The 14,665-nt window shown below is 39.0% G+C and overlaps 1 protein-coding gene across 5 annotated transcripts in view; it reads left to right on the forward strand.

Moving 5' to 3' along the window:
* Window positions 1-14,665, forward strand: part of SFMBT1 (Scm like with four mbt domains 1) — a 117,980-nt gene that overhangs the window by 22,816 nt on the left and 80,499 nt on the right. The window contains exon 2 of one of the 5 annotated variants that reach the window (XM_036877671.2): window positions 1,157-1,260. The exons of the other annotated variants lie outside the window; for them this stretch is intronic. The gene's annotated coding sequence lies outside the window, so the exon portion shown is untranslated. The remainder of the gene's footprint in view (window positions 1-1,156; window positions 1,261-14,665) is intronic. 5 annotated transcript variants of the gene reach the window in all.

Genomic DNA, 14,665 nt, shown 5'->3' on the forward strand with positions numbered 1-14,665 from the left:
GTGTGTGTAAGGCTGAGTCATGTAAGGGGACGCTGGAGACGACTACGGACAGGTCAGATGGTGAGCACCCAAGGGAATGAGGGCTTTGTTCATTACTTGATCTCCAGAGCCTGGAATTATGCCTGGCAGGTAATAGACTCTCAATAAATGTTTGTTTAAAGAATGAATGAATAAATTAACTACTAAAATAAAGTAAGCCTCATTGTATAGTGAAACTTTAGAGTAAAGTGACCACAGCATCTCAAAATGAAGATGTTTCCTCTTACCTAGAGATGAAATTCTTATATAAAACAACAATGTGGTGTGGTGGAAAGAACAGTGGCATTAGGTAAGACATACATAAGTCCCATCTTTATAGCTTAATACCTTGGACATGTTTCTTAGCCTTAGTTTCTTTATCTGTAAGATGGGAATAGTAACGTGCTTTACAGAATCACTGTATATTTGTGGAATGTGTATAGAATACTGAACTATCTGGCATAATAGGTCCTCAACAAAGGAAGATCAGTTTCCTGTTTTACTTAGTCGTTGAGTCCAGGTTGGAGTCAGATCTAGTTCCCAATAATCAATTTTCCTTTTTGGGGAAAAAAATGAAATACATATTTCCCTTGTATCAAGTGAATTAAAGCAGTGAGTGTAAAAGATGTAATTAGAAAACTTTTAGGTGATAAGAGAAGATCTTTCTGACTTTAGAGTGTAGAAGAATTTCTAAAGTTGCAAAAAACACTAACCACAAAGGAAAAGATTAATAAATGTGATAACATGAAAATTAAAACCTTATCAACAAACCCCATAGAGGGAATGAAAAAAATGAGCCACTAAGGAGAATAAATTTTAATCACCTGTAACTGCCAGAATATATAAAGAGCTCTTTCAAATCAATAGGTTAATAAAGCTCAGTAGAAAAATGACCTGAACAGGCACTTTCCAACAGAGGAAATCCAGTGGTCTGTAAACATAAGAAATGGTGTGCAGTCTCACTTTAACTAGGAAATGCAAATTAGAACCCAGTGAGATACTCTGACACACTCAATAGATTTGCAAAAATTAAAAATCTCTATAAGTGAGTATGTGGAGCATGGGAGCTCTGTTCACTGTGGTGGGGTGGGAGATGGTGCAGACACCTTGGGAAAGTTGGACATTGTCTGCTTGAAAGGTTGGCTATATGCTCGCCAAGCTGTGGCTGCCTGTATCCAGACTAGCGCTGCGAAGATCAAGGCTGCACCTGCAGTTACCAGAGCTTGGGACTGCGGCATCCGAGTGAGTGAGCAAATGGCTCCTACTTTGGAGTTAGCAGTTCCTTTGTCCTTTAATTTATGAATGACTGTGTCTGGATCTTCAAAAACCCTTATTTTCTTTTACTGTTTAAAGTAGGGTGCTAAGAAATCGGCCTAAATAAAAGAAAAACAATCACATTGGTTTTGATGAAATATCTTCCCCACTGCACACCTTGCCATCTGAGGCAGAAAATTGAGAAACGATTACAGGTTTTATTTTTTCTCTTATTTAAAAAAATAGCTTTGTTGAGATATGATTTACATATCATAAAGGTCACTTAAAGTATAGAGTTCAGTGGTTTTTAGTATATTTATAGAGTTGTACAACCATCATCATAATCAAATTTAGAACATTTTCATTAGTCCCCAAAGAAACCTGTACCCTGTAGCAGTTACTCCCTGTTCCTCCTGCCCCACCACCTTAGCTGGAGGCAACGGTTCATCTACTTTGTTTCTAATTTTGCCCTTTTTTGGATGTTTGGTGTAAATGGTAATATGTGATCTTTTGTGACTGGCTTCTTTCATTTAGCATAAAGGTTTTGAGGTTCATTTGTGTTGTAGCGTACAGTGTTTAATTTCTTTTTATTGCTAGATAATACATGGATATACCACATTTTATTTGCCCTTTCATCAGCTGATGAACATTTGGGTGCTTCTGCTTTTTGGTTGTTATAAATAATGCTGCTGTGAACATTCAAGTGTAAGTCATGTGTAAATATGTGTAATATTTTCATTGCAGATCATGTGGCAGTTTCTTCAGAAACTGCCAAATGGTTTTCCCAGGTAGTTGTACCATTTTCCATTCCCACCAGCAACGTATGAGGGTTCCATGCCCTCACCAGCATTTACTATTGCCTCTCTCTTTCTCTCTCTGATTATAGCCATTCTTGTGGCTTTACTTGGGGAATTGAAATTAAAACAATGCCGTACACCCTCATCAGGTAGGTATTTACCTAATGGTCTGACTGTGGGAAGTGGCTATCAGAGGTCTCTTGTGTTTTACATGATTTTGGTATTTTAAATGGTTTTGTTGAGCTGAGGTTGCTCTAAGCTCCTGCTTAGGGACCTCCAGCTTCATGCTTTCCCTCTGCTGTGTGCAAGCTCTGTTGGCTGTGTATTTATTTATTCATTCTCTCAGACCTTGAACACTTTTTGAATTCCTGTCTGTTCTCCAGAGTCCAGCCCAGAGGGCCTAGACACCAGTCAGGGACTAGGACACGTGACATTGTGATTTGGGAGTAAAAATGTTATATAAGCTAGCTTACCACTGTAAGGTCGAAGAGATGTGCTTTTGCTCCCCGGAGCTCCTTACACACAATGCCTGTTACCCCTGGCAGCTCTCAGATGTATTTTTAATTTATTGTTAGCCAATTCATTGGGTGGTGGCTCTAAAAATTTGCTCAAAAGTGGTCTTTTTTTCCTTGAATAGAGGCTTTAGAATAGGCAGTGAAAGTCTAAGAGGAAGTGAAGAAGATGAGGAAATCCATTTTGGGAAAAGCTTATGTGTAAAGATTTTATTTTTGAATTTCAGCTCAGTATGGTAGAGAAAGAGCTTAGGTTTTGGATTTGGCTGTCATTTACTATTTGTGTAACCTTGGACAAGTAAAATAACTTCTTTAAGCCTTGTTTCCTGACCATTAAAATGGAAACACTTCAAAGGGTGGTGGAAAGGAGGAGGCATCCTATCCCAGCGCCTGCCCCAGCTGGCCTTCAGAGTCGGTGCTCTTCCCCTGGACCACAGGACGGTTGTTAAAGTAGTTCTCCATAAATAAGCCGTGCTCTGTCTTGAAGTAATTAAGGCTACTCATTAACTAATTATTACCTAATAACAAAATTATGAGAACATTTTGGCAAAAAAAGAGAAAGTAAACATAATAATACACTAAGTTTTAATTGTTTCCTAGAATGTGACAAAATTGATGCAATTTAAAAACACTTAATTCCTAGGAGTTGTACTGTGTTTTGTCAGTTCTAGTTTATTCTGCTATTTCAGGGTATAAGTAATTAGGAATTCTTCACTGGATAAGATCTTTGTTTTTATTTATTTATTTATTTATATTTATATTTTTATTAATTTTTATTTTGGTATCATTAATCTACAATTACATAAGTGACATTATCGTTACTAGACTCCCCCCATCATCAAGTCCCCCCCCCATATACCCCATTACAGTCCATCAGCGTAGTGAGATGCTGTAGAATCACTACTTGTCTGCTCTGTGTTGTACAGCCCTCCGCATACCCCCCACCCCCTACATTATGTCTGCTAATCTTAATGCTCCCTTTCCCCCCTTGTCCCTCCCTTCCCACCCATCCTCCCCAGTCCCTTTCCCTTTGGTAACTGTTAGTCCATTCTTGGGTTCTGTGGGTCTTCTGCTGTTTTGTTCCTTCAGTTTTTTTTCTTTGTTATACTCCACATATGAGTGAAATCATTTGATACTTGTCTTTTTCTGCCTGGCTTATTTCACTGAGCATAATACCCTCTAGCTCCATCCATGTTGTTGCAAATGGTAGGATTTGTTTTCTTCTTATGGCTGAATAATATTCCATTGTGTATATGTACCACATCTTCTTTATCCATTCATCTACTGATGGACACTTAGGTTGCTTCCATTTCTTGGCTATTGTAAACAGTGCTCCGATAAACATAGGGGTGCATATGTCTTTTTCGAACTGGGCTGCTGCATTCTTAGGGTAAATTCCTAGAAGTGGAATTCCTGGGTCAAATGGTATTTCTATTTTGAGCATTTTGAGGAAACTCCATACTGCTTTCCACAATGGTTGAACTAATTTACATTCCCACCCGCAGTATAGGAGGGTTCCCCTTTCTCCACATCATCGCCAACATTTGTTGTTTGTCTTTTGGATGGTGGCCATCCTAACTGATGTGAGGTGATATCTCATTGTAGTTTTAATTTGCATTTCTCTGATAATTAGCAACGTGGAGCATCTTTTCATGTGTCTGTTGGCCATCTGGATTTCTTCTTTGGAGAAGTGTCTGTTCAGCTCTTCTGCCCATTTTTTAACTGGATTATTTGCTTTTTGTTTGTTGAGGTGTGTGAGCTCTTTATATATTTTGGATGTCAATCCTTTATCGGATCTGTCATTTATGAATATGTTCTCCCATACTGTAGGATACCTTTTTTGTTCTATTGATGGTGTCCTTTGCTGTACAGAAGCTTTTCAGCTTGATATAGTCCCACTTGTTCATCTTTGCTTTTGTTTCCCTTGCCCGGGGGGATATGTTCATGAAGAAGTCACTCATATATATGTCCAAGAGATTTTTGCCTATGTTTTTTTCTAAGAGTTTTATGGTTTCATGACTTACATTCAGGTCTTTGATCCATTTTGAATTTACTTTTGTGTATGGGGTTAGACAGTGATCCAGTTTCATTCTCTTACATGTAGCTGTCCAGTTGTGCCAACACCGTCTATTGAAGAGGCTTTCATTTCCCCATTGTATGTCCATGGCTCCTTTATCATATATTAATTGACCGTATATGTTTGAGTTAATATTTGGACTCTCTATCCTGATCCATTGGTCTGTGGCTCTGTTCTTGTGCCAGGACCAAATTGTCTTGATTACTGTGGCTTTGTAGTAGAGTTTGAAGTTGGGAAGTGAGATCCCCCTGCTTTATTCTTCCTTTTCAGGATTGCTTTGTCTATTTGGGGTGTTTTGTGGTTCCATATGAATTTTAGAACTATTTGTTCTGGTTTGTTGAAGAATGCTGTTGTATTTTGATAGGGATTGCATTGAATCTGTAGATTGCTTTAGGTGGATTAGATTTTTTAGAAGTCATAACTATATTCTAGAAAGGTACTTCTTGCAACAGTAATTTCTAAGACTGTTTTTGATAAAAAACGAGGGAAATGGTCATAAATTCAATGTTTTGTTTTCTACCCTTTTATTGAAAATCATTAATATGTCCTTAACTGAGAAAACTGCTCTTTTTTTATATAAAGAAAGTTGGTATCAGGTCATGCTTTGTGAAAGGTGAGGTTTGCATCTGGATTAATGACTCATGTAGTAGATGTCTGTTATAGTGAATGAATTTCAGAATCCATAAGCAACCTGTTGTCTGGAATTCTTTTATCTGGTGCAGTAGTTCTTGCATTGTGTTGAGTATTATGAAATTCTGAAGCAGGAGTGGGTAGAAAGGTGATTTAGCAGAATGCTTGCCTCTGGTAAGCTTTGAACAGCTCAACCATAAATACCACCAAGAGTTATACTCATGATGTCATGTTCTGCTCATTCTAGGTTTACGTTACTCATGATTCCCTCTGTTACAAGAGTTCATTCTTCAGGTAAAGGATTGAAGAATGAATATGTTCATTATTTTGAGTACAAACTAAGGCATAAGTTTTATCTTAGCAAGTTTTATGAATGGGTCAGACTATCTCCATTTAAAGCTCAGTATCAGAAGCAGATGGGAAAACATTTTCCATCGAACCAGTGAGTATTTTGCTAACATTATAATCAAACCTTAGAGCATTACAATTGCTATATAAGTTCTAGCTGATTGTGATAGGTCTTCCAGATGTTTTACTTAGAAAAACATGGTTTAGGATTTGGGAGAGGTTGTATGAAATATTTATAATTTTTTAATAGCATAACAGTCTCCTTGTGTTCCTATTGTGATTCTCTTTACCATTCAGTTTTGAGAGGTGTTAGCTTTCAACTGTATGGCCAGTGGAGTACACTGCAGTCAGTATATGTTAAATTCACATTTTTTTATTGTTATATTTATAGCTGAACTCCTTGTTGTTCATGGAATTGAACCTGCAAGAACTAAGATTTGTCTGTCATTTTCCTTCAGTTCCAGCACCTTGACGAATGTGAAGTATGGGCCCTCCGCTCTGACTTGGGTTGATCGGTCAGTGTTTCCCTAATGACTGGCGTAGACAGAGGTTAGGAAAACTGCAGACAGTTGTCCTCGTACAGTGGCTGTTACTCTCGGTCATTTGCCGCCTAGATATCTGAATATATGCCTCCTCCTCCTTCCCCGCGTGTTTACCCAGTCCCTTCTCCAACGCCTGCTTCACAGCCTCTGCCTCTACCCACACCCGGAAAGCTCTCTCGGAGGTGACCTGTGACCTCTGCATGGGCAAGGCCCGTGCACTCTTCTCTGGCTTCCTTCTCCTTTACACTTCCCCTCATATTTTGGCTTTGCTGGTGGTGCCCTGTTTGTGAGAGGACGTTGTCTCAGCCTCCTACCTCTAGACTTCTCTGTTTCATGTAGTGTACAGAGCGACTTGCGTAGTGCCTGCAGAAAGCGTTAATTCCTCTCCCCCTTTTAATTTCCTCCTTTCTTCATTATCTGCTCACCTCTCCTTCCGGTTGTGTGTTACGTAGCTGCCTGGTCAGTGCCAAATCTGCTGCCCAAGGCTGTCTTACGCACTGTTGTCTCCTAGAGCCCAGTTCTTAGCTGCTCCTGGTCATCTTCACCATGCTTAGCGCCAGAGGCCAGGGGTCCCTGTGGAGTGCACCGCTTCCAGCCTCAGTTCTTTGTGACTCTGGCCTTTCATAGGGTAGAATTTGGAGTTAACCTTGGATTTTCTGTCATTTCCTACTTTGAAGTGTCTCTTAGGGCTAGTGTTTCACACCATTCTGGTTGCCGGCTTCTTTGCACCATGCCCCAGCCTTTCATCTCTGGGTTAGTCCAGCATCTTCCTGCTGGTCTGCCTCTGGTCCTGACAGTCTTTGGACTGTGTCTGTGTCTGACAGATATTCCTAAAGTCTCCTGCTTATGCCCTTTGTGGAGTAATAACTTCTGTGTGTTATTCATACCCTTCCATGTGGCCTTATCCTACACCAGCAGACGGATCTCTCCTGCCCCTTTACGTGCAGGCACCTGTCCCCCCACCCTGCCCCCACAGCTGACGCCAGCCTCAGGCCTGCTTGCTGACTTTTGCATGCTGCTTGTTCTGCTGGGAACATCTTCCACTCCTTCCTCTCCAAGGCCCTGTCCAGCCTTCAGGATGAAGCCCATGCTTTGCTCCAGGTGAAGTTTGCAGCTCTCTTGACCCATAGTTAACTCTCCCTTCTCTGCGCAGCTAATTTCCTGATTCCTTACATTTCAGAATTTCCCCCAGTGGCACTGTCTGAAATAAAATCTTTTACGGCAAAACTGAGCATTGTGAGGTGTGGCCATCCTGGGGTAGACAGAGGAGGAGCTTGGTATGAGATGGAGGGAGGCACATTGCAAGGATGGTCAGTTGAGAACACTGAAAACGTGGTGGTGGTAAAGGCTATAAGGCAGTTATAAAGGTAAAGGTGCAGAACAGATGTTCACAAGGTTAGTGGTCTTTGCTTAGGACGCTGTTATCTTTTCACCTGGTGTCATTTTGTTGGTAGGGTATTAAAGTTCAGTGGAGGAAGCTTTATATTTAACATCTTGTTTTATGAGTTAGGTTGCATATATAGAGAGAGGCTCATTTGCCATTCTCTCAGTCCGCTACTGTGAAACAAAGACCATGCTATAGATGAAATGTCCTTAGACAGACTGTATTTTGGTTGTACAAAGTAAGTAAATATCATTTGACTTTGAAACATGGCTTCCCTCACCCCCTTGGGCAGTTTCCCCATCTACATTAGATGAGGAAAACTAGAAAACTTCCTGTTGTATCTTCTTTCCCAAAAGCAACTTAGGAATAGGAAGGGCTTCCCAGCACCATGGGGGGTTAAGTCAGGACCTTGAGCCACTCTCCACTGGCTGGGCAGTCCCGCCACCGCCTGCTGCCGCCTTGTGATCCGTCTCCCTGTGCCCCATCCTGGGCTAGGCAGTCCTGTGCTCTGCGCAGCCCCTGAGCTGCAGGCCCTAGGGGCACCTGGGGGCTGGAATCATCTCCTCCTCCTCCTCCCTGGGAAAGAGAGAATCTCTCCGTTGTTTGAGTTTAAAGGTTTCTTTGTCCCCCTCTGATGCTTTTTCACCTTCTACGTTGTCACATGCCTTTGTCTCCTTTTCTGCTGGTTTGAGGCAAACGGGTAGTGTTTCATCCATGTAACTGCTACATAGAACACAGTATGGGAACCAAGCAAATATTTCTTGAGTAAATAAGTGATCCATATGTTTACAATACAAATTTACCCAAAGAATAAGGATCATATTATCCAGCATCAAACTTTTTTTCCTGTATTCTCTCAAATTCTCAGCAGATTAACAGCTTTGTTGTTCAAAACCAGAGGTTCTTAAGCTTTTTGGTATTCCGATACCCCTTTGGTAAACTAGAGAAGCCTGTAGACCCATTCTCAGATTAATGGTTTTAAGTAAATACATAAGGATTAAAAAGGAAATCATTTAACGCCTTAATATTATTAAGTGATCAGCTTGTATCCTCTCATTTTAAATCCTCTTCCATGTGAAGATTAGAACTTGATTTGTGGTTGGTTGTTATGCAGAACCTGTAGAGGTTCTTTTCTCTTGAAATTGAGATATAAAAAGAATAGTTCTGTTTCCGGAATGAAAATTTAAATACCATAATTTTGTAAAATATTTTGGTCTAACACCAAACAAACAACTAACTACTGGGAATCTATGTATAAGTAATTATCCTGATTAAATTTAACCTGACTAATTTTATTTTCCCATTGCTTTTGTACTTAGTGAATAGACATAGCTTGTTGGGAAAAAGGAGGCTATTCAGAAAACTCCTGACCCAGGGTCTGCAAGTTGGTGCTGACCAGGTGATGAGGTGGTGGCCTTTTGAGCCGTGGCCATGAGGCTCTGGGTGGCAGTTAGTGGTCTTGGACTAGGGTTTTGGGCCTTCAGGACTGGCATCAGGTTTTTGCCCCAGTTACTCAGTATGCATTTCAGCAGGTGTTTGAATGGGCACTCACTCTGTGCAGACTAAACTGAGGAGAATGCTTCCCAAAGGCTGAATGTTGGGTTAAGCTGAAATAATTCCCTGGCTTCTGTTTTAATTCAGAAATAGCACAATACACAGCACAAAGAATATTTGAATTGTGAACAGAATAACATGGACAACCCCAGAGAAAAAGTGTAAAATAGGTGACGACCTTTTCTGTGCTCCTCTCCTTCCTTGGCTAGAGCAGTGTGGTTCCTGCATTAGAATGAAGTGCTCGGCCACCAGGCACAGTGCGTGTGAACCACCACTCACTTTCTGCTGTATTTGGGATGTTTGAAAATTGAGATTCTTCTGCTCAGGATGACCTGAGGACTTAAGAAAAAATTAAGGTTTCTGGAACCTTGATATTTAGATGCACCTGTTTGTGTAGTTAAAACCCCCCACACCCACTGTACTGATACTTTAGTTTGGGAAAGAAAGGAGGTAGATGATCTTTTGTAAAGAATTGTGTCCTTGGAATTTTATATGGTCCCTTTTCTAAAAAAAGTTCCTTGTCATGGAGAATTTCAAGTATATACAAGAGTAGACATAATAGTAAAATGAACATCCATGTGCCCGTTATCTAAGGACTGATGCTTTTGCAGTAATCACCTTACAAGCCAGTGGTGTTTCGTCTATACTCATACCCTTTTCTTCCTCTCATATGGTTTTTCATTATAAGTATTTGCCTTAATTTATTTGCCCTGCCTCCTATTGGTGAATATTTAAAGGTTTCTAATTTTTTTTAACCATTAAAAAAAGATTATGAAAAATTCCTTTCATTCCTTGCACTCTTATGTGAATTTCTTAAAGGGAAGTCCAAAGAAGGGGCGCTGGGTCAAAGAGTATGCATGTTTTAGTTTTTATAAATGTCTTTAGTGTTTAAGATGTCATAACATTGCTTTCCAGTGAACTTACCCCAATTAACAATTTTGCTAAGTTAAGTTCCCGTTTTTAATCCACCTGGAATCACCATTTGCTTTTCCTCTTTTATATACATATATGTATATTTGTGTGTATGTGTCTATATAATTTGTGTATGTAATATTTATAATGATATAATTTATACTGGCATTTTTTTTTCCTGAAACATTTGAAAATCCATTGTAGATATCATGTTACTTCACTCCTAATCAGCTTGCATCTCTAAGAATAAGATAGTTTCCTGCATAACCCTCAATACAATGATCACACTTGGGGAATTTAACATTGATAAAAATACTATTATCTCATTTGTCCATCATGATATTTTTTTGATTGTCCTAATAATGTCCTTTGTAGTTTTTTCATCCATTATCTAGTTAAGAATCATGTATTTTGCTTGGTTGTCATGCACTCTCAATATTTTAAAACAAATATCAACTCATTTCACTGGTAAATATTTTTATATGTACTTCTGAAAACTAAGGGTTCTTTTTGCTATTGTTAAAACATAAGCACAATACTATTATTGACCTACACTTTTCTTCTTGATAACATCAGAATCCATGCAGAGCTCAATTCCCTTTGTATCACACATGCTGTTATTTTTTTTTAATATGTTGCTCAACAATGTGAGTGTAGTGAATGTCACAGAACTATGCTTAAAAGTGATTAAAATGATACTTTGTTATGCATATTTTATCACAATAAAGAAAATAAATTTAAAAAATACTGTTTGTAGGATCCAAATGACCAATGCATTGCAATTGGTCTCATATGTCTCTCTTTAAAAAAAAATTAATAGTTTTAATTGAGGTGTATTTTACATGTTTAAGTGAATAGCTTGATGAGTTTTCACAAATTTATACAATTGTGTAACTATAAGTTTTAGAAATCTTCCATCACCCCCAAAATGATCTTGTGACCGTTTACCAATAACTCCTGCCTCTTACTGGCCCCAAGCAGCCACTGGTCACATTTTCCTCTACAGTTTTGCCTTTTCTACACATTCCACATAGATAGGGTCATTCAGTCATAGCTTTTGTGTCTGGCGTATTTCATTTAGTGTGATGTTTTTGGGGTTCACCACTGTTACTGAATGTGTCCAGAAGTTCATTCATTTTTATGGCTGAAAAGTATTCCATGGTACAAGATAGACCACCTCCAGGGTGTGTCTGTTCAGCGACTGGTGGACATTGGGTTGCTCCAGCTCCTAGCAGTGATCACTTGTGTAAATGTTTTGTGTGACTCTGTTTTCGTTTCTCCTAGAAGATACCCAAGAGTGGAATGCTGGTTTTTATGCTAACTGTATGTTTAACTTTTTAAGGAAGTTGCACTGCCAAACCATATATTCAAAGCGGCTGCACCATTTTCCACTCGCACTGGCATCATGCGAGAGCTGCGGTCTCTCCACATCTGTGTTAACGGTTGGTGTCTTTACTCTGTCACTTCAGCCATTTCCTTGGTTGGTAACGATACTTCTTTGAGGTTTTGATTTGCATTTCCCTAATGACTAGTGATAACTATCTTATTTACCATTCATATATCTTCTCTGTTGATATGTCTATTCATACCTTTTGCCTATTTAAAAAATTGGATCATTTATTGAGTTATATAATAAACTGATAAATTCTTTATGAGATATATGTTTTACAATTTTTTTTCCCCCAGTTTGTAGCTTTTCTTTTCTTTTTCTTAATGGAATCTTTGAAGAGCAAAAAGTCTTAAACTTTGATATAGTCCCAGTTTATTGGTTTTTCTTTCATTGTGCTTTTTTGGGGTCATATCTAAAAAATCTTTGCCAAACCCAGGTCAGAAAGATTTTCTCCAATGTTTTGCTAGCTGTTTTATAATTTTAGCTCATATTTAAGTTTCAGATTCACTTTGAGTTTTTGTTATGTACGGTGTGAGGTAAGGTCACCGTGATGTTTACTGTTCCTCTGGCTTCTGTAGAAGTCAGATCTAGAAGTTCAGTCTGATTTGGGGTTTTTTTTTTCTTTCTTTCAAGACTTTTCATAGTTGGTGTTAGTGTTGTGTTCTTCTATCAGGGGAATATAATATTTGAGGTTCTCTTGTTTTATAATTGATGTGAAGCTGTCATTGACAGCCAGTGCTTAGATGCATTAACTGAGATCCAGAAATTGATTTTACTAGAGCATCTGTCATTCCTTCACCGTTTATTAGCTGGATTACTTTTATTAAAAGAAACGTCTCCTAGTCTTTTATTTTGTTAGCTAGTCTTATTTTGATAGTTGTGGATGATCGCTTTAGTTACAAATGCAATGACTCCAGTAAGTTGTTTGGAGTTGGTATTTTTTTCTAATGCACCACTTCCCAGTTGAATTGGCAGACAGTTTCAACTAATTAACAAGTTGAGGGTTTTTTCCCCTCACTCTTTGGATAAATGGCTTATGAACAAACCCTTCTGTTGGAAACTATAAAAGTGTTCTTTGCTTCCTTGTTTATAGGCAAAGGCTACGTATACTCAGGTACTGCTTTAGAAGAACAAATTGCGATCTCCACCTTACCTTTCCCCAGCATGGTATTTGGTAATGAGTATATAGTAATTGTTTGCTTCTGTTTTTTTTACAGATTTGATTTATGGTAATGCTGCTCTATTGTTATGAAAGTATTCTGTTCTTTTCTTGATCTTAAGTATAAATAAGAAAGTTATAAAGTTGACATAAATTCTATTGAGCTTTCACTATTACTAATTTTCATTTTTTGTATCTTAGTTGTTAACTCTGTTTTCAGAATTTCCAAATGGGATGATTTTTTTAGGGGAGGGGATGGGGGTGGGCAAGTATCTGTTTTAAACACAAATCCAATGTTACAATAATTTAGTGTTTTCTAAGTATATGCACCTACTGTAATAGCAGTATATGTAGCAGGTGGTTAGAATGGGCAGAGCTAAGTGAATGGATGGATGGATGGGGCCGGCGGTGGAGAAGGTTTGTGTACTGACTGATCAACCTAGAATTAGCTCGTGAAGGTAGAAAAATTTAGTGCCAACAGGCAAAGAACATGTGTTTTGTGATTAAATGCTGGGAAGGTAGCAGGCGTTTAAACAGTGTACAGAACAGCTAGTCTGTGCCAGATGTATAATAGGTTAGACTGTAATTTGTTTTAAAATGGACTTTTATGTGTAATATAATGTATCAGATGTAATAGCTGTGCTACAAATAAAAAATACTGTCCAAGAAACCTAAAATTAAACATGTCTATTTAGCATATGGATTGAACTGCAAAAACTACAAGTTCTTATGGGTTTTTTTAGTTGGCGATTATAAATGTTAAGGCTTTTGTGTAGAAAAGAAAATTTGGTCTCTTATTCTCCTTAATTATGTGGTGTTTTGTAAATTCTCTGTTTTTTTTAAACTGAGAAGGCATCCGAGTTTCAGAGTTGGGATACTTTTCAGTAATTATTTTAGTGTTTTAGCACACTTTCGGATAAAGAGATGATTATGAAAAGTATTGAGAGTTGAGACTCAAATCCTATCCAAATAGCTGACATAACTACCCCTAGTTAATTTCATTCAGCAGACACAAATTGCAGGCACTGTGCCAAACCTTAGGGCCAGACTAAGGTGGGGCCAGCCCCCGAGACACAGGTGGGCCAAAGTGTGCTTCTGGAAGGTCCCACATGTGCTGCAGAAGCTCTGGAGAGGGAGAACTGAATTCTGCCAAGGAATGGGCGTTCAGTTGTTTTTCCCTTAATGTTGCAGAGTGTGCTGGTTGACGTGTGGTTTCCTTTAGTTTCTCTTTCTGAAATGTGCTCCCTTTTTATGAAAGATCGGTAATTTTTTTTTTCCTGGAAAGCCAGAGTTCACAGTTGAAAATCTGGAAATTTAAAAATCATAAACCAAACTGCAAATAACTTAGTTTACCTGAGAAAGGCTCCTTTTCCTTCTCTGGCCCTTGTCCTTTCCATGTAGTGCTGCACTTCCACAATCAGGACCTCACTGTGCTGACTGGGACCCTGCCAGGAGGCCTGCTTCCGCCCAGACTCTGGGGCGCATCTTCACCCCCAATGAGGTCGTATGTGAATGGCTTACGTGTGGCAGTAAGTCCCTAGTGCAGCCTCCAGGTCAGTGCCTAGTGAGTCTTTTTGACCTTGGTGATAAGGTTCCTCATAACTGGGTCCTTGACATTTTCCCCACTTAAAATGGTGAGGTTGGTGCTCTAAACTCCTGAATATCAGTGGCTGGATTTTGCCCTTGGAATTTAATTTCTCCAGATTTGTTCTAAGTCTGCATATGCTACCAAGCCTATTTGCTTGTACTCGTTTATTACTGTGCACTGTCTTGCCCTGCTTAGATTGCCCTTCCTCACACAGATCTTGCAGCTTTAAGGTCACATTCCTATTCCTCCTTTTCCTTCCTTCCAAACATTCATTGTCAATCTAGAACTGGGGCTAGAGAGGGAAAATAATCAAGTCCCTGACTTTAGGAGTAACTGTGGGTCTCAACATCAAAATTCTACCCCCCCCAACTTCTTTTGAGATATAGTTGACATATAACATTGTGTTAGGCCAAAGTATACAGCCTAACAATTTGATATACATGTATAGTGCAAAATGGTGACCATGCTTAGTTAACATCTGTCACCTCACACTTGACACA

Source organism: Manis pentadactyla, chromosome 1 (assembly GCF_030020395.1).
Source record: "Manis pentadactyla isolate mManPen7 chromosome 1, mManPen7.hap1, whole genome shotgun sequence".
In the NCBI taxonomy this organism is placed as follows: domain Eukaryota; kingdom Metazoa; phylum Chordata; class Mammalia; order Pholidota; family Manidae; genus Manis; species Manis pentadactyla.